At 37.5% G+C, this 13883-nt stretch overlaps 1 protein-coding gene across 3 annotated transcripts in view; it reads left to right on the top strand.

Annotated features, from left to right (window-relative positions):
- Positions 1–13883, top strand: part of FCHSD2 (FCH and double SH3 domains 2) — a 303487-nt gene that overhangs the window by 122070 nt on the left and 167534 nt on the right. The gene's annotated exons all lie outside the window — the stretch shown is intronic.

Genomic DNA, 13883 nt, shown 5'->3' with positions numbered 1-13883 from the left:
CTCCCTGCTGAGCTTAACAAGACTAAACCACCCAGGCACCCCATCTACGTTTAATTTCTTAAGGAACCTCTGTACTGTTTTCCATAGTGGCTGTACCATTTTACATTCTCACCAACAGTGCACAAGGGTTCTAATTTCTCTACATCCTCGTGAACACTTATTTTCTGCTTTGTTTTGTGTTTTGATAGTAGCCAAGTAGCTTTTAGGTTTTTAATGTATGATCAACATTAAGCAAGAAATTCATAAGTATGCTTAGTCAATCTTGATTACAGTTTCTTCCCCCTTCCCATACCTGATTAGTTCCAGGTTGTCACTTGTGTTTTGGAGCAGCTATTACTAGCTAGTTCTTTTCTCTTTCTACTTCTGAGACCAAATACAATAGCTTCCTAATTATATTACCCTGCTTCCTCTTTCTCTTTATAATGAATCTTCCACATCAGCACCATGGTCATCATTCTGAAATAAAGATCTGATTATGGTTCTCTCCTTTAAATGTCAATGGGTAATTTAATATTTATTGAATGCTTATTAAAAGTAACTTTACCTAATTTTACATGTCCTATAAGGTGTGAATTTACTTCTGTTTTAAAGTAAGGAAAATAACTGTTAGAGAAGAGATATAACTTGTTTAGCATTGACTACTGGAAAGTAATGGAACCAGGATTTAAACCCAGTGTTATCTGACTCCCTGTTCCTTCCTTCTTTTATGCTTGACATATTTGTTCATGCATATCCTTTCCTCTCTCTTTGGTCACTGGGAAATCCTTTATACTTCTTCCTTCAAGGCCCAGATCAAATTATCAGTTTTACTGTGAAACTTACCCTAGCTCTCCTTGTCTTATCTCTCAGATCTGTTCAGCAGTTTTTGCTGTTACCCCATAGCACTTTGTATATAACTGTATTTTACCCTTTTCTTGATAAAGGACCATTCAAAAGCAAGATAACATGTTACTTTGTAACAAAGATTTATTGAATTGAATTTGCGAAAATTGTTTTCTTTGCTGGTATTGTTAGAAGCATTAAGAATGAGAAATTATGTAGAATAGGATGTCATACATTATCCATATTTTAAGGGAATACTGTAGTGACTGAAACTTTCAAAACAGCTAAATTACAAACAATTATTTGCATAAAAATTTCTTATTTTATGAAGAGTTTAGTTCAGACTTCTATGTTTATCACAAAATTTAGATTTTATGTAATTTTCACCATCAGTTCACTGCATTAGAGTAAAACACACCTAGGCATAATTTCATACTTAATCTACTAGAATTAACCTTCAAGGCTTAGATTTTTTTTTCACTGATCTGATTCCTAAAGCCTAAAGACCTTAACCTTAGTTAATGAGGACTCAGTGTTAAAAATAATGGGTGTTAAATTAAGAACTTCTCTATGAAAGATACTGTTAAGAAAATGAAAAGATAAGCCAGGGACTGGGAGAAAATATTTGCAAAACATGTATCTGATAAAGGACTTGAATCCAGATTATACAAAGAAATCTTAAAACTCAATAATAAGTAAACAAATGACCTAATTAAAAAGTAGGCAAAAGACCTGCACAAATACCTCCACAAGATAGGCCAATAGCAAATAAGCATATGAAAGATGCTTAGCATCATATGTCATTAGGGAATTGCCAATGAGATACCACTACACACACTTGTTTGAATGACTAAAATCCAAACACTGACAACACCCAATGTTAGCTAGGGTGTGGAGCAACAGAACTTTCAAAATTCATGCTAGTAGAAATGCAAAATGGTACAGGCCACTTTTGGAAGTTAAACACAGCCTATCATACGATCAAGCAATTGGACACATCAAATGTGTTCAAAACTTAAGTTGACACAAAAACCTGGACATGAATGTCTATAGCAGCTTTATTCATAATTGGTCAAACCTGGAAGCAATCAAGATGTCCTTCAATAGGTGAGTGGATTAATAAACAGTGGTGTATCCAGAAAATGGAATATTATTCAGTCTTAAAAGGAATTGAACCATTAAGCCACTAAAAGATGAGGAACCTTAAATGAGTATTGTCAGGTAAACAAAGCCAACCTGAAGGGGTTGCAATACTGTATGATTCCAAATATATGACATTCTGGAAAAGGTAAAACTATAGGGACAGTAAAATGATTAGTGTTTGCCAGGGTTTGGGAGGGAGGGGAATGAAGGGAGATAGGTAGAGCCCAGGGGAGTTTTAGGGTTTATTATGAGAATGCAGTGGTGGGTACATGACATTGTGCATTTGGCAAAACCCACAGAACTTTACGACACAAATAGTGAATCCTAATGTAAACTATGGATTTTAATGTGTCAGTCTTGTTTCACCACTTGTAACAAATATATCATACTAATGCAAGATGTTAATATTAGGGTAATCTATGTAGTCAGGGGGTATATGGGAACCCTGTACTTTCTGTTCAATTTCCTTGTAACCTAAAACTGCTCTAAAAAATAAACTATATTAATTTTAAAATGTATATGTGTAATTGTTCACCAAAATGGGTAATGATTCAGTTCAGCAGTTATTTATTGAGCAAAGACTGAACTATGGTTAGATTTTTATAGCTCTGTTTTGTTTGTTTGTTTTGCTTTTTGTTTTATATAGCTCTGTTTTTTTTTAATTTTTTTATTGTTATGTTAATCCCCATACATTACATCATTAGTTTTAGATATAGTGTTCCATGATTCATTGTTTGTGCATAACACCCAGTGCTCCATGCAGAACGTGCCCTCCTCAATACCCATCACCAGGCTAACCCATCCTCCCACCCCCCTCCCCTCTAGAACCCTCAGTTTGTTTTTCAAAGTCCATCGTCTCTCATGGTTCTTCTCCCCCTCCGATTTCCCCCCCTTCATTCTTCCCCTCCTGCTACATTCTTCTTCTTCTTTTTTTCTTTCTTAACATATATTGCATTATTTGTTTCAGAGGTACAGATCTGAGATTCAACAGTCTTGCACAATTCACAGCGCTTACCAGAGCACATACCCTCCCCCGTGTCCATCACCCAGCCACCCCATCCCTCCCACCCCACCCCCCACTCCAGCAACCCTCAGTTTGTTTCCTGAGATTAAGAATTCCTCATATCAGGTCATATGATACATGTCTTTCTCTGTTTGATATATAGCTCTGTTTTAAAGAACTTTTAGACAACCCTCAGCCAAAATATATAGGTATGTTTATAGCAGAGTGGATTGAGTGGTCAGAAAGTGTTTTAAACTTTGAAATAAGACCTGCATTTGAACCCAGGCTTAACTAGCTGGGTGATCTTATAAAAATTACTTAGCCTTTTAAAATTTCTGTTGCGTCTACTGCATAAGGCAGTGGTTTTAAATGTTAGTTAATAAATGTGAAGCATCTGGCACATAGTAAGCACTCAAATATTAGTCCTAATGATTAGTTATATGTTCTCCATCTAAGAAGGCAGATGAAGACTGGCTTTTACTGGTCTTTATGTTCAGTCACGTATTGGTTATTTCTTCTGGATTTTCCCCCTCTACGGGTCAAGTACCTGAAGTTATTATTTGCTTGCTGATTTGATACATTCCAGTTTCTGCTCTGAAGGAGGAACTGCTTTTACAGCTGTCTTTGAGATCAAGGAGGCAGTTGAATCATGGCTCATAGAACACTTTTCTTATTGTTTAAAAACAACAGCAACCAATTTGTTCCCCCCTGCCCAGTAAAAACCTTTATGTCAGAGAGGCTTACAAATAGGTATCTGCTAATCTAAGGCTTGAAATAAAACTTCAATAAAAAATTGAAAAACTTATAATTTAAACAATGTTTAGTGACTCTAATGATGTAAATAAGCCGAAATTATATATATTTTGCTCTAAAAATCTATAAGCCATAATTTATTTTCCAACTGATACTGTTTTAAATATTACAAAATAAACTCCCTCAAATTTGGTTTTTGCCAACAAATACTAATCTTTATTGGAAGATGACTGTAATACACAGTGAAAAATTTTGCTTTTCTTACTAGTAGCTTCCAGAAATTTGGAAAGAAAAATTTACAAAATGTGGCAGAAAGAAAAAACATTCATAAAAGTATAGCCATCATTTCTTACTTAAGCAGTCTACTGAAAGTGGAAAGTGAAATAAAAACTATTGAAATATTAGAGGTAAGCTTTAAGTTAGTGCCTTTTAGTCAGTAGGATTTTCTCTTGATTAAAGCTTGCATATGAATTGCTTTGGAAATAAATGGAGGAACTCTGTAGGAAAAACCAGACTGGAGGGAAGAAAATGGTTGAAGTGAACATGAAAATGATTAAATAACTGGCATTTAATATTTAACATCGGGTAGATTTGGGGTTGTGCCTCTTAAAGGGAAGATACCTGTTATTAAGCAAACTTTCAAGTTATCTGCTTATATTGGCAACAGCATTATATGAACTGGATATTTAATATGTCCACTCTGTTTACATCCAACAGGATTTATGCATATACTTTCTCTTATGAAATTGTCGTAATAGCAACATTAGGGGCGCCTGGGTGGCTCAGTCGTTAAGGGTCTGCCTTCCGCTCAGGTCATGATCCCAGGGTCCTGGGATAGAGCCCCGTGTCGGGCTCCCTGCTCCACGGGAGGCCTGCTTCTCCCTCTCCCTCTCCCACTCCCCCTGCTGTTGCGCTGTCTCTCTGTCAAATAAATAAATAAAATCTTTAAAAAAAAAAAAAAAAAAAAGCAACATTAAGTGGAGAACTAAGCATATTTCAGGCAGGGGACTTTTATATCTCTTATGTATACTAAAGGCAACATTATGAGTTTTGTGTAAACACAGTAGATTAAGATGATCAATCCCACTTATTATTAGAACTGTAACTTTCCAAGGAAACATATTTTTAAATGTGTTTTTATGATTCTATTTTAAGTGCTATGATAGTAATGATGCTTTTAGTCTGAACTGAGTAAAAGAAAGACATTGGAGGATCTTTTTTTTTGAGAGAGAGAGAGAGAGAGAGAGTGCTTCCTCATGCATAGGGAAGGCAGAGGAAGAGGGAGAAGAGAATCTCAAGCAGGCTCCATGCCCAGGGTGGAGCGCCATTTGGGGCTCAGTCTCATGACCCTGAGATCATGACCTGAGCTGAAATCAAGAGTTGGATGCTTAACCACCTGAGTCACCCAAGCGCCCTCCCCCACCCCACGTCTCTGTCTTCTGATTGGAGAGTTTAATCCATTTACATTTAAAGTAATTACTGATAAGTAGGTACTTACTTCTGTGGTTACATTGAACATTCTAAAGTTATAACACTCTAGGGGCGCCTGGGAGGCTCAGTCGGTTGAGCCTCTGCCTTCAGCTCAGGTCATGATCCCAGCATCCTGGGATCGAGCCTTGCTCGGTTTCTCTGCTCCGCGGGAAGCCTGCTTCTCCCTCTCCCTCTGCCTGCCTTCCTGTCTGCCTACTTATGATATCTCTCTCTCTTTCTCTCTGTCAAATAAATAAATAAATAAAATCTTTAAAAAAAAATGATAACACTAATTTGAATTTATACCAGCTTAACTTCAGAAACATACAAAAACTTTGCTCCTTTACAGCTGTCCCTACTTTTTTCATTTATTGGTGTCACAAAATTACATCTGTGTACATTTTGTGTCCAAAAACATAAAACCAAAAAAATTTTTAATGCATTAGTCTCTTAAGTTATGTAAAAATCAAAATTACAGTAATATTAGCTTTTAAAGACTAACCGTTTTTTTGTTTTTTAATATTTTTATTTTTTAGGGTGCCTGGGTGGCTCAGTCGGTTGAACGTCTGCCTTTGGCTCAGGTCATGATCTCAGGGTCCTGGGATCGAGTCCCGCATTGGGCTCCCTGCTCAGCGGAGAGCCTGCTTCTCCCTCTGCCTGCTGCTCTGCCTGCTTGTGCGCTCTCTCTCTCTCTCTCTGTCAAATAAATAAAATCTTTAAAAATATATATATATATATTTTAAGGTTTTTATAAATTTGAGAGAGCATGTGAGAAAGAGCGAGAGAGACCACAAGCGAAGGGAGAGGGAGAAGCAGGCTCCCCACTGAGCAGGGAGCTTGACATGGGGCTTGATCCCAGGACCCCGGGATCATGACCTGAGCCGAAGGCAGAAGCTTAACTGACTGAGCCACCCAGGTACCCCAAGGTAACAATTTTTTTAAAAAAGTGTTAGTCTCAAATCATACAGAAAACAAAAAGTAGATTTACAAACCACTGTTATGTTAATACTAGCTTTTATAATTGCCCATATATTTACCTTTAGTGAGATCTTTATTTCTTCTTATAGCTTCAAGCTATTGTCTAGTGTTCTTTCCTCTCACCCTGCAGGAATTCCTTGAACATTTCTTGCAGAATAGGTCTAATGGTTACAAACTACCTCAGCTTTTGTTTATCTGGTAGTGTCTTAATTTCTCCCTCACTTTTTTTTTTTTTTTTTAAGATTTTATTTATTTATTTGACAGGGAGAGACACAGAGAGAAAGGGAACACAAGCAGGGGGAGTGGGAGAGGGAGAAGCAGGCTTCCGGCCGAGCAGGGAGCCAGATGCGGGGCTCGATCCCAGGACCCTGGGACCATGACCTGAGCTGAAGGCAGACGCTTAACGACAGCCACCCAGGCGCCCCTCTCCCTTACTTTTAAAGACAGTTTTACTGGATATAATATTCTTGGTTGGCAATTTTTTCCCTTTTAACACTTTGAATATATGAATCTCCATCTTTTGTCCTTCCAAATTTCTGTTGAGAAATCTGCTGAAAATCTTATTGAAGATCCTTTTGTATGTAGTGATTTGCTTCTCACTGCCTTCAAGATTCTCTCTTTGCTTTTAGACAGTTTGATTACAATGTGTCTCAGTGTGGGTCTCTGAGTTCATCCTATTTGGAATTTGTTGAGTTTCTTGACTGTTTATATTCATGTCTTTTGTCAAATATGGGAAGTTTTGGGCCATTATTTCTTCATATAATCTCTCTGTCCCTTCTTCTCTCTTTTCTTCTTCTAGCACTCCCACAGTTTATATGTTGGTCCACTTGAATGGTGTCCTAAAAGTTTCTTAGACTCTGACTTTTCTTCAGTAGGGGATAGGTATGCAACAATGACTGCCCACCTCTGTGTTGGTGCCTCTGTGTCTCCACCTCCTATATCACCTACCGATCAGCAGTCGGTAATCAGAGCACAGATCCCTGACATATGGAGGACAGGGCCCTTACTGTCCACCCTATCTTCTGCAGGCTATTTCAAGAATAAGTGTATGGCTGCCTGCCCACTAGACTGGGAGGTAAGAGGTAACTACTACTGAACTAAGTGCAGAAATTGGCTGAAATTTATTTCATTTAATGTCCAAGCTGTCCCCTGGAAGTTGTAACCCTTGAAAAGACTTCTGAGTTCCAGACATACAAATGGCCAGCAGACACATGAAGAAATTCTCAACATCATTTGGCTTCAGGGAAATACAAATCAAAACCACAGTGAGATAGCATCTCAGTGAGATACCACATCACACCCATCAGAATGGCTAAAAGTAACAAGTCAGGAAATGACAGATGTTGGCAAGGATGCAGGGAAAGGGGAACTCTCTTACACTGCTGGTGAGAATATAAGCTGGTGCAGCCACTCTGGAAAATAGTATGGAGGTTCCTCAAGAAGTTGAAAATAGAGCTACCGTATGATCCAGCAATTGTACTAGTAGGTGTTTATCCCAAAGATACAAATGTAGTGATCCAGAGGGGCACATGCTTCCCAGTGTTTATAGCAGCAATGTCCACAATAGCCAAACTATGGGAAGAGTCCAGATGTCCATTGACAGATGAATGGATAAAGATGTGGTGTGTATACACACACACACACACACACACACACACACACACACACACAGGATTATTACTCAGCCATCAAAAAATTGAAATCTTGCCATTTGCAACGATGTGGATGGAACTAGAGGGTATTATGCTAAGCAAAATAAGTCAGTCAGAGAAAGCCAATTATCATATGATTTCACTCATATGTGGAATTTAAGAAACAAAACAGAGGAGCGTAGAGGAAGGGAGGAAAAAATAAAACAAGATGAAATCAGAGAGGGAGGGGCACCTGGGTGGTTCAGTCGTTAAGCATCTGCCTTCGGCTCAGGTCATGATCCCAGGGTCCTGGGATCGAGCCCCACATCGGGCTCTCTGCTCGGTGGGAAGCCTGCTTCTCCCTCTCCCACTCCCCCTGCTTGTGTTCCCTCTCTCGCTGTGTCTCTCTGTGTGAAATAAATAAATAAAATCTTAAAAAAAAGAAAGAAAGAAATCAGAGAGGGAGACAAACCGAAAGAGACTCTTAACCATAGGAAACAAGCTGAGGGTTGCTGGAGGGAAGGAGGGTGGGGGGATGGGGTAACTGGGTGATGGGCATTAAGGAGGACACGTGATGCGATGAACAGTGGGTGTTATATACAACTGATGAATTGCTGAACCCTACCTTTGAAACTAATAACACACTGTATGTTAATTAATTGAATGTAAATAAAATTAAATTTAATTTTAAAAAAAGATAAGACTTCAGAGTTCAAGAATAGTCATATGAGATATGTTCTACCATTGAGTCTGTTGTCTGGGCTGGAAGGCAGATTTCTGCTGCTTCATATTCCACCGTCTTCCCAGAGTCCTCTCTTATAATAGTCTTCTAAGTGGGAATATAACTCAGGAACTGCAGGCTGGAAGAGATGCATAGGACGAAGCATATGAGAAGGAGTGTGGAGCTTCTTTGCCCTCTCTGGGTATACCACTCTCCCAGTACATTCACTCTCCATTAGAAGTATGTTAGCTGTAGGTGTTTCATATACGCCCTTATTAGGTTAAGGAATGGTTCTTTTGCTTCTAGTTTCTTGAGAGTTTTTAATCATGAATGAATGTTAAATTTCATGGGTTTTTAAAAATTTTTTTTTAATTGTTTGGTTCTCAAATCAGGTAGGATAAGTCATTTAAAATGTTGTGAGATCTTGTTTTTTCTTGGGGCACCTGGGTGGCTCAGTCAGTTAAGCATCTGCCTTTGGCTCAGGTCATGATCCCAGAGTCCTGGGATCGAGCCATGCATTGGGCTCCCTGTTCAGTGGGGCGTCTGCTTCTCCCTCTCCCTCTGCCCCTCTCCTCTGCTCGTGCTCTCTCTCTCTCTCAAATAAATAAAATCTTAAAGATGTTGTTTTTTCTTATGTAATTAAACAAAATCTTCATTTTTGATAAAAGGAAAAGGCTAAAAATATGTATTTAATGTTTAATATATTACATGAGGTTAATGTTAATATTATGTTTATTGTGTACTTTAAAATAATATGCTGATTAATGCTGATTGCAATTATGAACCACAGAAAACAATGAAAAATATTTCAAAACTTTCCTTAAGGGTAGGGGTGAAGTTCTCCATTACTATTAAAGTAATTTAAGAACAGTAAAGACAATTATTGTATAATTTATGTCAGTTTGAGAACTGTCCTGCTTATGCAATGGACTTGTTAATTTTTAAAAGTCATTTGCATAATCTTGGGAATGTCACAACAAAAATGTGTATAGCATATAAATAACATGGTGTCTGGGGCACCTGGGTGGCTCAGTTGGTTAAGCGTCTGACTTCGGCTCAGGTCATGATCTTGGGGTCCTGGGAATGAGCCCCACGTAGGGCTCCCTGTGTTGGTGGGGGGTGGAGGGGGAGCGGAGTGGAGTGTGCTTGTCCCTCCCCCCGCCCCTGCTCCCGCTCATGCACGCCCTCTCTCTCTCTCAAATGAATAAATAAAATCTTAAAAAAAAAAAATAACATGGTGTCCTATAATTTTGAAGAGCCATCTGATGGCAGACCCTTAGTAAAATTTAAATATTAGTTTCTCTGTATGTTAAGGGGATGGAACGGGTATGGAATAATGTGTGTGAGCCATGGAGCACACTCTTGCTCAGCTTGCTGTGGTAAATGGGCAAAAGGTTAAGCCATCAGTTCATTTCCCAGTGTCTGCTGAACAGTGGCTTTCTTTGTGTTGCTTCACTTGTTAGAGCAATATAGCAAGTGTTATTGAGAGGTAAAACAAAGCGAGTCTTACATCAGACACTGATATCTTTTTAAAAGGTTGGAATGGGATGTTATTGGATGTTCCAAAGAGTATATTAATAGTACATTTTTATGGAAACCACTGCTGCAGAGTAAACTATATTGGAAATCAAATCAATGTGGTCCATCAGTGATGCTCATTTAAATATAAATAAGTATTATATGGCTAGTGCACCAGTTTTAGGGAATAATGTTGTGGCATGGGGGAGTGATTTAAAAAAAAAAAAAACACTTCTTAGAAAATTTGTGGCCATAGATTTTTCTTAGCCTCTTAATTAGGATAGATTTTATTTTCTGTGTATACAGACTTTTTATTCATAAGATGTAGCTTTAAGTATAACTTGAAAGGGAAACTTAATTTAAGTATAGAATGCTTTCAGAGACATGAAATGTTATTTAAGACCTTTCCTATAATGGCCATGGAGTATTTCTTGAGCAGCCATACAGAATAGATCTTGAACAGCTGCATGGAGCACACAGAAGTCATGATTCCTGCCTCTGTGAACTAACTTGAATAAAGTCTTTCATCTAAAGATCTCACTGTTTATCTATTTCATGAATCCCTCATCTCATCTCTAAAGGGCTCATTCAGTTTAATACAGTTCAACTTTGTGGTTCAGAGCTCTAGAAATTGCTATTGTAACTTACAATGCACAAAAAAAGATAAGTTAAAGTAATTTCAGAAATTTTTTAAAGAATTAGATAAAATCCACTCTAAAATGATGGTTTTTTGGCAAAGATTTAGAATGATAAGTAGGGATTCTGATTCAAACCTAACTAGTTATATGATCTTTTTTTTTTTTAAACAAGCAGTTTATTTTATTTTATTTTTTTAAGATTTTATTTATTTGATAGAGACACAGCGAGAGAGGGAACACAAGCAGGGGGAGTGAGAGAGGGAGAAGCAGGCTTCCCGCGGAGCAGGGAGCCCGATGCAGGGCTCGATCCCAGGACCCTGGGATCATGACCCGAGTCGAAGGCAGACGCTTAACGACTGAGCCACCCAGACACCCCTAGTTATATGATCTTAAGTAAATTATGGTATTCTCTTAGATGTCCAATTTCTCTGTGGTTATAGCAAGACCTAACAGAGTTAAGAGAAACAAATGTGTTGAAATGCTTGTCAAGTTCATTTGTTTTATATATAAATTCTGAGTGCTGTCATTCTGCCTTCTTAGTCCTACTCATAATCTGAGGCTCATATATTATGATCTGTATGAAATGTTCTGCAACCACTTTGGCAGTCATTAAACTGAATAAGTCAGCTATCATTTCATTTAAATGTAAGTTGTTAAGAAAATATCAGGTGATCTTTTCCTCACCTGGGAATTACATCACATATTGCCACTTATTTGGTAGTAACTATGTGTTACCTTCCATTTTATGTTACATACTTCTTATTCCTGTCCATATATTATGAGTTCTTTTCATTTATTTGAACCTGCACAAAAATTAATGCTCAGTGCCTTCTAGGGATGGAATAAATTTCTGGTACTTTTGGTTTTCATTGCTGTGGAGTATCCACACATATGTTTTCTTCCAATATGGAAATGGTCAAATTTGACTGTAATTTTACAAAGGCACTTATTTATTATACTAAAACCACCTGGTCATAATCTTAGAAATCTAGTACTTTTTTTTTCTCCCCTGAGGAAAAGTGAGGAACCAGAGAAATTTTGATTTAGACATTTCTAACTGAGAATGGCAAAAACACAGAAGGAGTTTGGGTATTATACATTGGAAATAGAATAATGTAGGTGGTATTTATTTGTGCAATTAGTGAATGTTATTGGCATCAACTAAATGCTAGCTTCTTTGCTATAGCCTGGAGACATCGTGATTTAAAAAAAAAAAAAAGATGCCTACTTGATGGAGTTTATAATCAGTAAACAGATAAAATATATTTAAACCAGATAGTAACAACATAATAAGGATTATGAATAAGTGGGGGTGGTGTGAGACAGTAACTGGGTGGAGGGTGAGCTACTTTGTATACAATGATTACAAAAAGCCTCTTAGAGAAAGACACAAAGACCTGAAGAATAAGGTAGTGCCTAGATTGTGGTCTCTGAATCTTGTTTCTCTCTGAAAGGAATCAGAATTCCTTAGAAAACTAGCTTACTGCAGATCTGGAATGGAAACTGTTAAAGAAAACAAACTATCAAAGCTTATTGGGGTCATGATGTGGTAGCCAACTGGGAGGGACTCCTTACCATGGATTAACAATTATAGAAGCAAAAGAGTAGTGACTGCAATAAGTTGAAACACATCCATTATTTAAAATATATGAGTTCATAATGTTACTTTAAAAATCCATTGTTCACCTTTGGGCAAAACTGGACAACCAAATATTTATCTTGCCTTTCTTCTAAGAACTGTACCTCAGGATAACCAAATAGTTCAGGAGAGGTAGCTCTTTAAAAAAGAATTCCAGCTAGTAACTGCAGAAAGAAGAATAAACTATTCTATTTTGATGAAATGAAATTAAATACCTAGGAAATAAAATTTTTCACATTTTCCTATATATAATTTTGAATATTTGGTGTTAGAAAACTTAAAAATCAGCTTAAAGGCAGGGTGGTGAGAGTTCAGCAGGTAGGAATGGGCATGATGGGAAGATATTTCATGCAAATAGCAATATGAAGAAGGTACAAAGGTGAAAAAGTACTCTACATATTCAGGGAAATCTTAGTGATTGGGCTCCCCAAAGTGCAAGGTACGCAAGTATTGTGCATATGCAGTTGTGAGTTCTCAGAAAACACAATGCCTTGCAGTAGCGAAACCAAACTATTGCCAAGTTCAGAAGGAACTTGAGGTTCAAAGGAGCTTCTCTACAGTTCCTGCTACCCTTTGGGTTCATTGAAATAATGATAAATAGAAGCACTCAACAATGGATTTAATTCAACAGTGGATTTAATGCCAAATTGATTTGGCAGTAGACCTTAGTAGAAGGGTACCATATATAGAGTGCAGCATTGATTTTACTTAGGCAGCCTCTGCTTAAAGTAGGCAATCTGTTAATTAATGTGATTGTTCTTCATCTCAGCATTTTATTTATTCTGTTTGAAGTTGCATGTAGAGATGAGTATCCTAAAGTAGATGATTTCTAATCCTGTACATTGAACCCTGTTAGAGTGTTAGGGGACCACATATGTTCCCATCTAAAAGTAATACATTCTGTGTTCAGAGTGAGTAGTTTAATCTCACTTGCCAATAAAATAGTCTTCTCTGTTAAAATCCTGGTACCCACAGTACCTATTGTGGACAAATATTGTTTTTTCCACTTTCATTTTGTATGGATAACAGTAAGTAGGTATATTTCTTTGTAAAACTAATTTCTTTATTTGAAGTGATCTGTGCCATGATACTATTTAAAAAGGAAAAAAAACCCTTAAAATCTTTCTTGAGATAAAATGACTACTATGGAATAGTTAGCACCAAGGTATGTTCACTAATTTTACATGTGAACATGTATCTGCCCCAAACTGAAAGTGTTGTTGCCTTTCATGATATATGAGAGTTTGGATTTAGAAATGTGGTCCCCGCCACAGCAGAAGAATGGTGGGGAATTGAGATGTTGAGCGGTGTAATCGGAGCTCTGGGGAGGTGGACAGATGTGTTCCCTGTGATATTCCAGAGGTAGTTTGTTTTTATGGCTGGTCAGGTAGTTTGGTGACGTGAAAAGCATATCGACTAAGTTTCAGTTTTTTCAGCCTTATACTCACCTTTTCCTAAAAATGGAGACAAAAGAGGACTGTGACCAGAATGAACCAGGTTGCAATGTTCTACCATTTATCATTGGTCCTTCTGAATTAAATTTACATTTGAAAAGATGAGATTTGCT

This window comes from Halichoerus grypus, chromosome 11, assembly GCF_964656455.1.
Source record: "Halichoerus grypus chromosome 11, mHalGry1.hap1.1, whole genome shotgun sequence".
Classification (NCBI taxonomy): Eukaryota; Metazoa; Chordata; class Mammalia; order Carnivora; family Phocidae; genus Halichoerus; species Halichoerus grypus.
This window is presented reverse-complemented; position numbering and strand designations above follow the sequence as displayed.